The sequence below is a fragment of the Bufo gargarizans genome, chromosome 3 (assembly GCF_014858855.1).
Source record: "Bufo gargarizans isolate SCDJY-AF-19 chromosome 3, ASM1485885v1, whole genome shotgun sequence".
Taxonomy (NCBI): Eukaryota; Metazoa; Chordata; class Amphibia; order Anura; family Bufonidae; genus Bufo; species Bufo gargarizans.
The window spans coordinates 407,413,029-407,426,481 of NC_058082.1; the positions used below are offsets into that span (position 1 = coordinate 407,413,029).

At 46.6% G+C, this 13,453-nt stretch overlaps 1 protein-coding gene across 2 annotated transcripts in view; it reads left to right on the top strand.

Annotated features, from left to right (window-relative positions):
- The first annotated feature begins 2,151 nt into the window (after positions 1 to 2,151).
- Positions 2,152 to 13,453, top strand: part of PLXNA2 (plexin A2) — a 295,441-nt gene continuing 284,139 nt past the window's right edge. Inside the window, exon 1 of one of the 2 annotated variants that reach the window (XM_044288340.1) lies at positions 2,152 to 2,429. The gene's annotated coding sequence lies outside the window, so the exon portion shown is untranslated. The remainder of the gene's footprint in view (positions 2,430 to 13,453) is intronic. The other variant, XM_044288339.1, reaches the window with a different exon arrangement.

A 13,453-nucleotide genomic window follows, 5' to 3' on the forward strand; every position in this document is an offset into this window, starting at 1 on the left:
TACTTTACAACAGATTGAGTGGCTGAACACCCCAAGACCTCACTCCTCTGCCTGGAAGTAATCCATAGAAAGGTACTCCCCCTGCTGGCTGCTGTCATCTGATTATGATTATACTGTACATACCTGTACAGTTTGGAGTGACCCATAGAAATCTAAATAGCTATTCCTTAAATATTATAAAGGGTTAAACTTCCCCAATAACAAGTTAGCATTTGCTGGCGTGTTCCTCACTAAATGTGGCCGTGGCTGTTATTCTTCGTGATAAAATAATAAGTAGCGCAGGATTCCTTCTGCTCCGAGTCCTGCCATGAGAGAAGCCACAGGCATGGCACCAGGAATGCTGAGGTTTACGCTGCGTCTTGTCTGCCTCTCCAGATTGGCAGAGTAAAACCCGCTGATCGCCTCCTGGAGAATGAACGGAAGAGAGAGTTATTACATATTTGCTCGTCTTTAGAAGATTCGCAGGTAAAGCCGACCTCCTGTCTAGCACTGCTATACCTCTCCTCCACAGCCAAGATGCTGGATTCCCAGCACTGCAAGGGTTACAACCTCCTAGTTAATTTCGTGCTTTCAAGTTGAAGCGAGCTATCACGACAGTGAGAATTGATGTGACCGCCTGGATTTCCTATATATAGCATCTCCTTCACACAACATCAAAGCGACGATCTGCATCCTCCACATGGGCATGGACCGGCACTTCACAGACGGTGGCTGGCATTAATCGGGCAAAATACAGAAATAACTATAAGAACGCAGAACATATCACAGATGTGGTGGCCAACAGCACGGCCCCTGAGTGACAGGAGACTGGCATCACACCACAATCATGCCTGCTGTGTGCCATACTATCTACAGGGCACAGAACATGGATGTCAGGACCTCCACGCAATATACTGAAGGGGACTACAATGTACATGATAAGCCAAACCAGTGTCAGACCACATGACCCCCACGCCGCAGTCTATAATCTACCAACGCAGCTATATAAATGTGCAGTATAATAGCCTGGTAGTTATAACATGGAGGTATCTCATATATATGGCTCCTCAACTTTCTGGGTATGAATGGGCAGCACACAAACCCATTAAAGTCAATGGTTCAATTCACACGTCCGTTTTTCCATATGAGCATGCATAGAGGCTCCCAGCATGCTCTATTCTTGTCCGTTTTCCGTCACTCAAGTATATGGGCATATGAAATAAAAAAATGGGACGCAAATGTAAATCTGTCCGTCTAAACGAGGTCTTAATGTACCATACTCAGTCACCATGGAGTTCTGACAGCATATAATACCTCAGCTGCTGCAGAACCTCCTACTGAAGAGAAAAGGGATACTTCCCGCCAGCTATTTAACTGCTTGAGGTGAAACACCTCATCCTTTCATAAAAAAGTCCTGACCACTTCTGCAGGAAGAGATAAGCAGCGCCCATGTAACACCACTTATCACTGCGTAACTGAATGGCGATGTGTGGTGTATGTTTATGAGAATATTATTTGTATATATATATATATATATATATATATATATATATATATATGAAGAAAAATGGCGGCACTGGCTCCCAAGTGAGAAAACGGGTGCACGTCCCAAAGGGAATGGACTGACTTCCCTGATGAATATTCTAGGAAAAATGAGCGGCACTCCAGAAGTAAAAGTGGTGAACCCTTTATTCACACCAGTGGTGCAACGTTTCGGCTCAGATCGCGAGCCTTCCTCAAGCCTTGAGGAAGGCTCGCGATCTGAGCCGAAACGTTGCACCACTGGTGTGAATAAAGGGTTCACCACTTTTACTTCTGGAGTGCCGCTCATTTTTCCTAGAATATATATATATATATATATATACTCATACATATATATAACATTTCCTCTGGATACATTATGTGGCACAGAAGAATTTCTTTCCTCAGGCCACTATAATGGACCAGGGCTGGGCAGTCCTGTGACAGGAACCATCACCACAATAGAGTACATATGTTTGTTTCCCTCATGTCTGTGTCATATTCGCTGCCATTTTGCCACCGACCAGAAGCCAGTCAATGTGTAGTTGCAGGAAGGGGTTAAGCTGCCCTCTGACAGTATGGTAATGATGCGCACGGTAATGGAGGGGGGCAGGCTCTGGCAGGCAGTGTGGCTGCTGATACTGTGTGTGGATATGGATGGGGGGAGTTTCTGTCCTCGCATGTGAAGGAAGCAGGAGAGAAGCTACTGTACAGCTCGGCGGCGGAGCAGAGCAGAAGCCATACATATACGGGCGGAGGAGGGCATGAGGCGGGCACCCGGGCACAGGACGGACTGACCAGATACTTTAGGAATACTGAGAAGACCGGGACCTTGTGGAGGATCCTCGGCGGCTCCCATGTGGATTACCCCGTGACGCCGCGAGGCTGCCAGTGATGAGGTGAGGAGAGCCCGTCCAAGTGCTGACAGGGTGGGTACAGGGCATGCCTGCAGGGTGTCACGTTACCCGGGCACCGGGTGAGCCGTGATCAGTCCGCGGGCAGAGCTGTCAGCAGCTCCGTGCTGGATTGTGGGTAATAGTGCACTGCAGGTGCTGTGCGATCATCAGGACCATTACTGCCCATTATGTAACCAGTCACCTCACTTCTGGATGCCCAACTCCACAGGCATGCCCAAATGCCCTGTACCCCATGCCATCTGTATTGGGCAGATGGTATGATAATGTGGGCATCCGTACATTAAAACTTGGCTACCGTAGCCCACAGGAGGTTCGGTGTTGGTTCTGTCAAAATACTGGCCATTAAGTGTATCCCCGTTGTCGGCGTCCTTCAAGGAAGGGGTTAATAGGAGAGCCCCCTACCTTCAGGGTGCTTTCCGTTGTGTGACTTCTCTTTTATATTAATATGTGGCTTCCCATTTTTCGGTGTAAATGATGTGTGAGATACGCATCTATTAAGAGCGTGCATGCTTCACCCGGCGCAGCCGTGCCTCATCAGGGCACATTTTGACGCCAGAGCCGCCTGGTGCTGAGCAAGTTCCCTACCCTTCCCCACAAAAAAAGAAAAAATTTGAAATGAGAATATTAAGCGGAGTGATGAGCTGCACCGGTGAGCGGTGAATAAATTCACTTCTAATGTGCATGCATGTACACAGAATATTTATGGGAAAGGTGCGTGACACTGGCACCGTGTGCCACGGGCATCCCACCCTGCCTAGCACACAGTCCCCTTCTCCTGTAGATGCACTCTTCATGTTTTATGTGTCACATAAGTCAGTCACCATTACTACTAATCACCATCCATGGCCTGAAGGTTGGCTGTGAAATCATCATGGCATGACCGATGCAAGATCTCTTTGCCCGTCACGACTAGAAGAGCTTGCTGGACCTGGACTGTAATCACTCACCTCAGCCTTCCGGTGCCCACTGGGCATCCCTATCTCAGGTACATTTCATAGGTCTTCTAATGGGTAAAGGTCCTACTGATGGATGGTACCAGCATGCCCCAGGAATATACCGGTTGAGGTGGTTATATACAGGCATCACTTTGTAGGCAGACCAGTATGCCCAGGTACCCACCACCCTCTGCCTCCTGGCACTAGCCTTTCACCTGGTTCTTTCCAATCACCAGTGAAGGAAGTCAAATAGCAGATTATAAAGCAAACACAGCCTTGTAAATACTGGCGGCGTATGTGAGGGTGATGCCAGCCTGTAGCGTACATTCCAAAGCATGGTGGATTGCAGGTGATATGTTGGAGAGCAAACAGGCTCTCAGCACGGCCACCGTCAAGAACTTTCCTTATCAGGCCTGGAGGTTTTCATTGAGAAATTATCATTTGAAGCCCCTTATGTCATGATTAGGTTCCTTCCCCCCAGAGATCAACTCACCTCTTCTATACACATGGGGTAGGTGGTTATACCCTTCAGTCCTGAGCTTCCTGGTGGTCTGCACCAAGACATGGTTAGTAGTCCTATAATCAGACATGGAGTGGAGGAACTCATCACTGCTGGTCTGGATCTGGGGTTCAGTATGGAGGGGATGGGGACCTTCTCTATTTGCATTAGATAGTACCACATGTGAGAGACTGTAAATGTACTGCTACATACTCACCATGGCAGGTAGGTGCGTGACTGCAAAACGATGATCTTCTCTCCAAGACTCTTAACCCTTAGTGCAATGTAGATGATTTTCTGTATGGCATATAAGGTGTGTGGTGTCCTCCGTGTTTTGTGGGCTATGCTTATATACACCAAGGGTTATGTTTGCCCTACCATGTGTGAGGGCCCATTCACACCATGTAACGATACACACAACAGGCGGAAACTTCCATACATTCAGGAGTATTTCGGGTTTTTACGTATGAGCAGTCGTCTGGATAACATTACCTATGAAGTCTTCAGCTTTCCAACTACTTTTCAGAAAATAGCAGGGAATGGCTCAAATTGCTTCCATTACCCGCAGAGGTGCCCACAAAACTACTGCATGACTATGAAGAGGATGGTCAGTTTCATTCCCAGGTTCCAGATATCCAAGGCGCAGAAGACAGACTGTTGTCATGGATAATAGTACTATTATATCAGTCACCACCATCTGGACTGTTATCTGCAGTCATACATGGAAGTACTCTAGATAAGGAGTCATCATTTCCTGGTTACCCCACTGTCTGGACTGCTGTGCTATCATAGAGAAGAGGACTCCTGCGTGTATGCACAGCAGTCCTAACAATGTATTTCAACCAAGCTATTAGTTCTGATAGCAGAGGAATGGGGGGGGGGGGGGGGGGGGGCAGTAGGAAAATCAGAAATTGTGATTATTTTACTCGGGTATTACTGCAGGCAGTAGTGCGAGATTGTGGTGACAGATTCTGGCGCACGCAGTGTAAAAGAGGGTGACAGTGTGTAATAGATGACACTGTAGATGACATTTGACGAGATTAGAAGAGACGCTTTTACAGCGGGGACCTCATGGGTCAATGTTGTGGTGCTCTCACATTGTACATGGGAAACTAGAACATAATTCCTGTCATACAGCCTGGGTTTCTGGACCACCAAATGCCTCCTCTGCTTTACGACCACCTAGTTATTGTCCATGAAGTGGATAGGTCTGATGCCTCCTGGGCAGGTTGCATTTATTGGCTTATGTAGATGCCAGTCATGGCAATTCTTACCATCGTTACAAATACTTAAACATTTGGCAGATGTTTTCTGAGAACCTGCAGTGAACCAAGCATGACCCTAATGTCACACTGTGCTCTGTTGGTGCCCTGTGAAGCGGGCACTAGTGTAACAGGTAGACTATGATACTCTTTGTGTTGTCGTGTGGTGCCAGGTACTTTTATAGCTCGCTCTTTACTGTGACAGCGCTGTATGTTTCTTCGCACGTTGCGATTGCTGCAATAAAACAGATGATGGCTTGTCGAGATGTCTACATGCTGTTTTCTGAAGGTCCTGTTGGCTGAACTTGGTTGTATTTTCACTGTAGTGATAGGAGAACAGGCATGGCCCCTGTTTTTCTAGACTATGCCTTTATAGTGGTTTGTTTATGACAAGCTTATATCATAGTAAGTGTCCATGCCTTTCCATTGCCTTGAAGAAGGGAATGGTGGAGCAAGGCATGAACCACAGACAGATACCTCAGCTCCTTGCTCTTCTGATGTGCCTCTTGTTGTAAAGTAAATCTCTGAAAATGCATCTTCTTTCTAGAGATCCACAGGACCTTCAACCCTTCCAAAACCTCACCTGATGTCCTGGGATCTTCTGCGTTTTCCACTTCCTGGCATAGTCTGATCCACTCTGTGCTCAGTTTGAAATGTTACCAGCAGAGGGAGTATTTTTTCATGTGAGTGACTGGGCCATTGAGATGCTGAGGGCACCAACCTGGCAAAGCAGGCAGTGCTTGCACTTTGCCTGCACCACAGGGCCTGACTAAGACAAGTCTGTGCTTCTGATGATTTGTGTTGGTTTTTCATGATTTTCCCCAGTTTTCTCATGTCAGGAAATACAGTTACTGTATTTGTAAATTCTCTGTTTTGCAGGTTATGGCTGAGAAAAGGAAATATGTAAATGGTAGTATGTTTAGTTCACTCAGGGTGAGCGGACACACCTCATATCTATTCAGCCGCACATACTTTTTCAAGGTGTGCCATGGTCAACACAGCCCTGAAGCCCCTCGCCTGTCACTTGTCATGTTCAGCTCTGTGACCCTTCTGACAGTCGCTCAGTAAACATGGGCACAAGTCTTGTCTTTGGCAAGTCGGTGAGGCCAATTCTAGCATTCTGCACTCTTCAGTGAAAGCGGTCACACCATTCGAATGCCAAGCTTGGATTCCAGTCCTGGACCAGGACAGGACAGCTCAGGCTCTTTGTATAAGAAGCACCATGCTTTCGGTAGTATTCATATAACATACAGTATAATAAGAGACCACAAAGCTTCCATAGGGAGCATGCTGTATTAACTACTTCACTACCAGACATTTCCCCGGGAGATAAGTGCTCAGATATGAATCCTTCACATTGCCATGCTCCTCCATGCACCCAGAGTCTCTAAGTGTGCCTTGTGTGGTGACGCTACTGTAGCCAATGTATTGATCGCGTTGGATGAAAGGTCATTGCAGGAGGTACCAGCACAGCTCGTATCATGGCACTAGGCTCATTCATCAGGAGGTCTAGCACTGGAAAAGCCACTGTGACTAAATAGCTGATATTAATGTAAGTGCGATAACATGTCACTAGACATGTACAGACATGTGTATAGCCTACCGAATATACACAAGCGTCACGTCTACATAGGTGCGTTATGTGCAACCATGTATACCGTGCTTGTGTGCCCAGAGGGCTATGTATAAGAAGGGCAGCAAGGTGATGGAGGTGGTCAGGGATAGGGCAGCCATGTGTGGATCATAGCCAGCTTAGATACTATGAGCTATATGAGTCAGCGCTGGTGAGTGGCTGGTTTGTACCACCATGATGGCAGCTTTAATAATGGGATAAACCTGGGTTCGTCCTCCATATAGTTGAGCTGGAAGGTGAACGGATGCGTTGTGTAAATAGAAGGCCACACAGTTCTTCTTCGTAGACCCCCCGCTCTTACATATGCCCTCCTGATTCCATGGGACGCACCCACGACATGATGTTGGCAGCTGCAAGGTGTTTACTTGGCCTAATTTAGGTAAAATCTTGGACATCATTGCTGTAGCAAATACAGATGTCGCTAAATTATATAAAAGCCAAGAATGTTAGCTCTTTTGGGACAGTCCAGATGTCATTTCTAGGCAGACATAAGGCAGTCGTACCTATAGTTAAATAGCCCCCATGGTTGGGATATGGCTGTTTGCTGTGTGAACTGGAATGGAGGAAGACGGACAATAGAGTGAAGTGGTACGTTCAGATATCAGTGAGGGGTTTCAGGTGCCAGAGAACAGGGGCAGGGGTATTGGAAGGGAATTCAGAGTATGGCTAAATTCCACTGAGCATAGGGCAAACTCTTACATAGTCGTGCTTAGATACATGCTAGATAATGTGATAATACTGGTCATATGCCATGTATCCAGTATACCCAGCAATGCGTTAGGCAGACTGTGGGAGTTAGTGCTGCAATATAACGTAATGTCTCACAAAGGATATGTCCTTTCTTATGCCAGGAACTTCTTATGATCAGGGCGTCTATCATTAAACTATCAGGACCAGAAGAGGTCCATTGTACTACAAGGAAATGTAGACTAGCACATTCATAGTCGCAGGTGCACATCCATAAAGCTAGCATGCAGAAAGCAAACAAAAAAAGGTATGGCAGCACAACATCTCACATACAAACAATGAAACTGGGGAGTAGGGATTATACTAAATTAAAGTGGTATAATACCTACTATAAATGAAAAGAATAGAAGCTCTTTGTGCACATTTTTGATCAAACGTGTGTCGGGCCCATCTACCAGGCATCAAGGTGGCTTCTGCACATGGGTCCCTAACACTAACAGAACTGCCTCTCCTGGCCGTGACACATTGTAAACCGGGCATGGCACATGGGCCTACATTAGGATGCATCTGTAATTGAGCGACACGTGAAGTCTCCTCCAGAATTACCGCCCAGCAATGCATCTGGAAGATGTGACACTGCGGGCTACAGAATATGACAGAGAGTCGATATACCAAGCAGAACGCTGCCTTTGTTCCCTCTGTTGAGTTTGGAGGTTACCATCTCACCACGTTTGCCTATGGGCTGCAGTGACATGAGGTCATGCCAAGCGTACCCGTAAGGCTTTTTTTTACCTGACAGAGATCAAAAGGCTCTCTTCACACAGTGTTTGGCATATGTGCCAGGAAAGCTCCTGGTGCATAACCCAACATTGCCGTAGGCCTCCATCACCGGACGGAGCCCAATATAGTACAGTTTAGCCCCCTTCAGGGGTGACATCAGTTGGCATACCTTCTCTCTACTGTATAGGAGAGTGCTATAGACAGTGGGATATGCTTTTTTTTTTACATTGTGGCCAATGGCTGGTGTCGATTTGTCCCTTTTGAATAGCCTAGTAGACTACTCTTTTCCATACTAAGATATATAGTAAAAAAAAGTATATTGTACAGTATACATTTTTTTTTGCGATGAAGCCCAGTCTATGCCTATGCAGTGAAATATACGGCGTATACCTCTCCCCTTAGAGAATTGTTCTAGGTTTGCAGACACTGCTACAGCAAAGTCTTCTGTGCAGTCCATCTGATGGGATGGCGGACCACTGCATCCAACTTAAGGAGAAAGAAGTGCTCCAGTTGTATGGGAGCCCTCAGAACATAGGAGTAGGGTTCAAGAGTTTGGTAAGGTTTGCAATTAGTTTTGACTCATTTAGGCTACTTTTACGGTATTGAGATCCGTCATAGGGACTCAATACCGGAAAAACACGCTTCCATTTTGTCCCCATTCATTGATATTAGGGACAAAACTGAACTGAACAGAGCGCAAAGCTCCAAAATGCATTCCGTTCCGTTTAGTTGCGTTCCCATACTGGAGAGCAAACAGCAACATGTTATAGTTTGCTTTCCGTACTGGGATGCGGAGCAAGACGGATCCGACATGACCCCCAATGCAAGTCAATGGGGACGGATCTGCTTTCTCTGCCACAATCTGCCACAAAAGAAAATGCGTCTTGGCTATGTTAAAGATAATACAACCGGATCCATTCATAACGGATGCAGACGGTTGTATTATCAGTAACGGAAGCGGTTTTGCTGAACCCTGCTGTATCCAGTAAAAATGCAAGTGTGAAAGTAGTCTTAGTCAAACCCCTTTCTAATTCGGATCAGAATTTTTTAAATCTTGGGATTTGTTGGGAACTTTGGCTGGCTGCTGGCTCTCCCTAAAAGGCATCAGCAGATTTGTACCTATGAAACTGGCTGACCTGTTACATGTGTGTGTGGCAGCAGAAGACATCAGTGTTGGTCCCATGTTCATATGTCCCCATATGGCTGAGAAAAATTAAGTTGTATTATATGCAAATGAGCCTCTAGGAGCAATGAGGCGCTACCGTTACACCTGGAGGCTCTGCTCTCTCTGCAACTGCTCCGCCCTCTGCACTTTGATTGACAGTGCCAAGCAGGCGTGATCCTGCCTGGCCCTGACTTTTCCTGACTTCAATCAAAGTACAGATGGCGTGACAGTTGTAAAGAAACCGGAGCTTCTAGGTGTAATGGTAACACCCCTGTTGCTCCTAGAGGCTCATTTGCATATATCAAAACATCACTTCTCTCAGCAGTGCGGACACATATGAACATGGGACCAACACAGACGTCTTCAGCTGCCAAGTGTACATGTAACAGGTCAGTCAGTTTCACAGGTACAAAACTGCTGACAGATGTCCTTTAAAGTGACCAGTCATGAGTGGAGACTTACTGGAACTACTCCATGATATGGGGACTTATTGACAATGCTCCATGGGAAAACAGTACGCAAAAAGCTGTCTCCGGAGAAAAGAGAGCCATCTTGCTAGCGCCACCTTGTGGAAGTGTCTGGAAGTATGCTGGTGTAATGCATGATGGCTGTGCAGGTACATTAATAATGAACTAATAGTCATAGGGTGTTATGTGTTGGATGGAGAAAAACAATGCTGGTTGTCCCGCTTTATTGCACAATCCTGCTGTCTCATTGATATTCTGGTAACTCCCATAGACAGTGCCATCACAACAGTGCCACGAAGCGTTAATAGTAGACTCATGAAGAAGCACCCTTCATCAGTCTGACAAATAGGCCTCTTTTTGTGTCGGCCTGATGGACAGCCGGAGGCCTATGGTCACCCCCCTGCACCTCCTCCAGAGCAGTACAACAGGTGCTCTCTCTGCGGGGCCTTTGTTTAGTGCAGATGTGAGGACACTGTGGAGGACTGATGCCAGACACACCTGCTACAAGACATCACAAAGATGCCCATGTCTGCATGGTGCTGTTTAAATTAACCATTTGTTGTATGTCTTATGTAGCAGTGAACTTATTTCAGTGTAAAATCGGGTTCCATGGGAATAGGCCCTGGACTCAGCTGCAGTTTTACACAATTCCCTTAAGCAGTGGTAAGAGCCTTGACTTTAGTAGTTTGCATGACTTGTGTGAGATGCCTGCAGAGAATAATTGGTCCATTCTGCGCTGAAAGACATGCTTTTCATGGTGGCAGTACTGTTGTCCTATTCAAATGAAAGGGAACTGAGCCGCAGTACCCCTGCACGGCCACTACACTGTTTTGCTTCCCAATAACATTTTCATGGCATTATTTAAAGGTTTTTTAAGATTTTGATACTGATGACCTATCTTCAGGTATGTCATCAGTATCTGATTGGTGGGGGTCCAACACCGTGACCCCTGCCAATCAGATATTTGAGAAGGCAGCGGCGCTCCTGTGAGCGCCGTGGCCTTCTCGGTGTTTACCAAACACAGCGCCGTACATTGTATAGCGGCTTGCTGGATACCATGAATGTACAGGACTGTACTTGTAAAGCTGCCTTCTCAAGCAGCTGATCAGCGGGGGTCCCGGGGGACAGACCCCCAACGATCAGATACTGATGGCCCACCTGAGACTAGGTCATCAGTGTCAAAATTTTGGAAAAACCCATTTAATGCTAGGAACATCAGGTACTTATGCACCAGCGGCCGCAGGTGCCTTCCTTAATTCAACTGTATTGTTGTCCTCAGGCAGGTGATACAGTTGAATGCTGCAGTGGGAGTGGCAATATTCTGTGCTGCACCGTGGTATTTGGTTCTGTTGGGGCACTATTTTGTACTGCATTGTGGTATTTGGTTCTGCCGGGGGGTATCTTTTGCTGCACTAAGGTATTGCTGGTCCTGCCTCCTTGTGTTGTCCCTGCTTCCTTGTGTTCTCCCTGCCTACTTGTGTTGCCCCAGCCTACTTGTGTTGCCCCAGCCTACTTGTGTTGTCCCTGTCTATTTGTGTTGTCCCCGCCTACTTGTGTTGTCCCTGCCTACTTGTGTTGCCCCAGCCTACTTGTGTTGTCCCTGTCTATTTGTGTTGCCTCATCTACTTCTGTTTTCCCTGTCTATTTGTGTTCTCCCCGCCTACTTGTGTTGTCCCTGACTACTTGTGTTGCCTCGTCTACTTGTGTTGTCCCTGTCTATTTGTGTTGTGCCCGCCTACTTGTGTTGTCCCTGCCTACTTGTGTTTCCTCATCTACTTGTTTTCCCTGTCTATTTGTGTTGTCCCCACCTACTTGTGTTGTCCCTGCCTACTTGTGTTGCCTCATCTACTTGTTTTCCCTATTTGTGTTGTCCCCGCCTACTTGTGTTGTCCCTGACTACTTGTGTTGCCTCGTCTACTTGTGTTGTCCCTGTCTATTTGTGTTGTCCCCGCCTACTTGTGTTGTCCCTGCCTACTTGTGTTGACCCTGTCTACTTCTATTGTCCCTGCCCACTCCCTGTCTATTTGGGATGTCCCTGCCGGCTTGTGTTGACCCTGCCTACTTGTGTTGACTCTGTCTACTTCTATTGTCCCTGCCCACTTGTGTTGTCCCTGCCTACTTGTGTTGGTCCTGCTTACTTGTGTTGCCACACCTTCTGTCTATTTGGACCTGCCTACCACATGGGGCCACTTTTAGTTCTTTTCCAGGCCCACCTTCATTTCAAAGTCTGCCTCTGGTGGTTACAACATTTGAAGATATGAACCATATGCAAGAAAACTAACAAAAAATGTTATTTTTCTTCATTGCATCGTGTCTATGGTTTGTCATCTTGGGATCCATGGCCTATATAATTTTATATAACCATCAAATAATCTTCACAGCCCAGTAACTTAGCAGGACTCTCTCTGGAAATGGGGATGATAGGTATGCAGTAAGAATCTGCTATATGTCTGTATGTGACATGTAGCATCACAGTTTTTCCTTCTATGGTCAGAGGTTTTTTGGCTTTGTTACTGTAACTTTTTAGGTGGGTCACACATTCATGATCTGTTCTTAGCTCTCACTCCTAAGTGCAGCCGCTCTCTTAGGCCTTGTGCATGTTCAGTGTAACAATGGGTGACCCCTGGAGGGTAAGTGAGCTCCATGGGGGTCGTAGTGTTTATGAAGTGTCTACTCAATTTCATTACCATATCTCTATCTACAGGAAGGTATAAAAGGGAGGGGGGTATTCCTGGGGAATGCATTGCTGATTATAGAGGATAGGGTCTTAGCTTGTGAGGGACAAGATGTAACATCAGTTCACACAGGTTGTCTGTCTTCCATTTTTTCATTATGTATCTATGTATATATATGTTAGGCTCTGTTCACACATTTTGCTCTCCAATGGATGTATAGATTGTGTATGTCTGTGACATAACTCCGAGGCTGACCCTTGGGTTTGTACCGTGGATGTGCAGTTTGAATTAGCCCAGATCTGCACAAGTATTAGCCCCATGGTCATTTATTTTTGGATAATTTCGCTTTTCCATGTAGAATTAGCCTGGAATGAATCCTGTAAAAATTTTCCATTGCAAATGAACAGGACTGCAGAAACAGTTAACATTTATGGGGTATGGATTGTTGCCGGATTTAACTTGGGTGCCTCAAGCCGAAACGCGTCACATGTTTTCAGAGCGCACCTTAGCCAGGGAGGAGCGCTCTGATTGGATGCACTCACAGCCAGAGAGAAGAGAACCGCCACCAGCGAAACGGTGGGTCTCCGTCTAGTATAACCAAATCGGCTTATTATAATATAAGGCGCCGAAATCAGGGGGGCCAAGAGCGGACGAACAGGGGGGGAAGGGGAGGCCTGTTTCCCCAGCATGCGGCTCTCAAGACACAGACTCCACAGCTTCTCTGTCATGGAGGATAAGCCACCCCAGCTGAACGTGCTGGCTGGGCTTTTATATGCCAGCCAAAACCCGGCCTAGAACCATGGGGAACAGCCACCCACCCCGCTCTTTGGCTGCTCCCAATAAGAACCGGCCCGGATCGGCTTTAAAGCCATACTAACAGCTGAAGTGTCAGGCTGCAACTGCAAAACTGACACTTCAGGGACAAACCTGGTT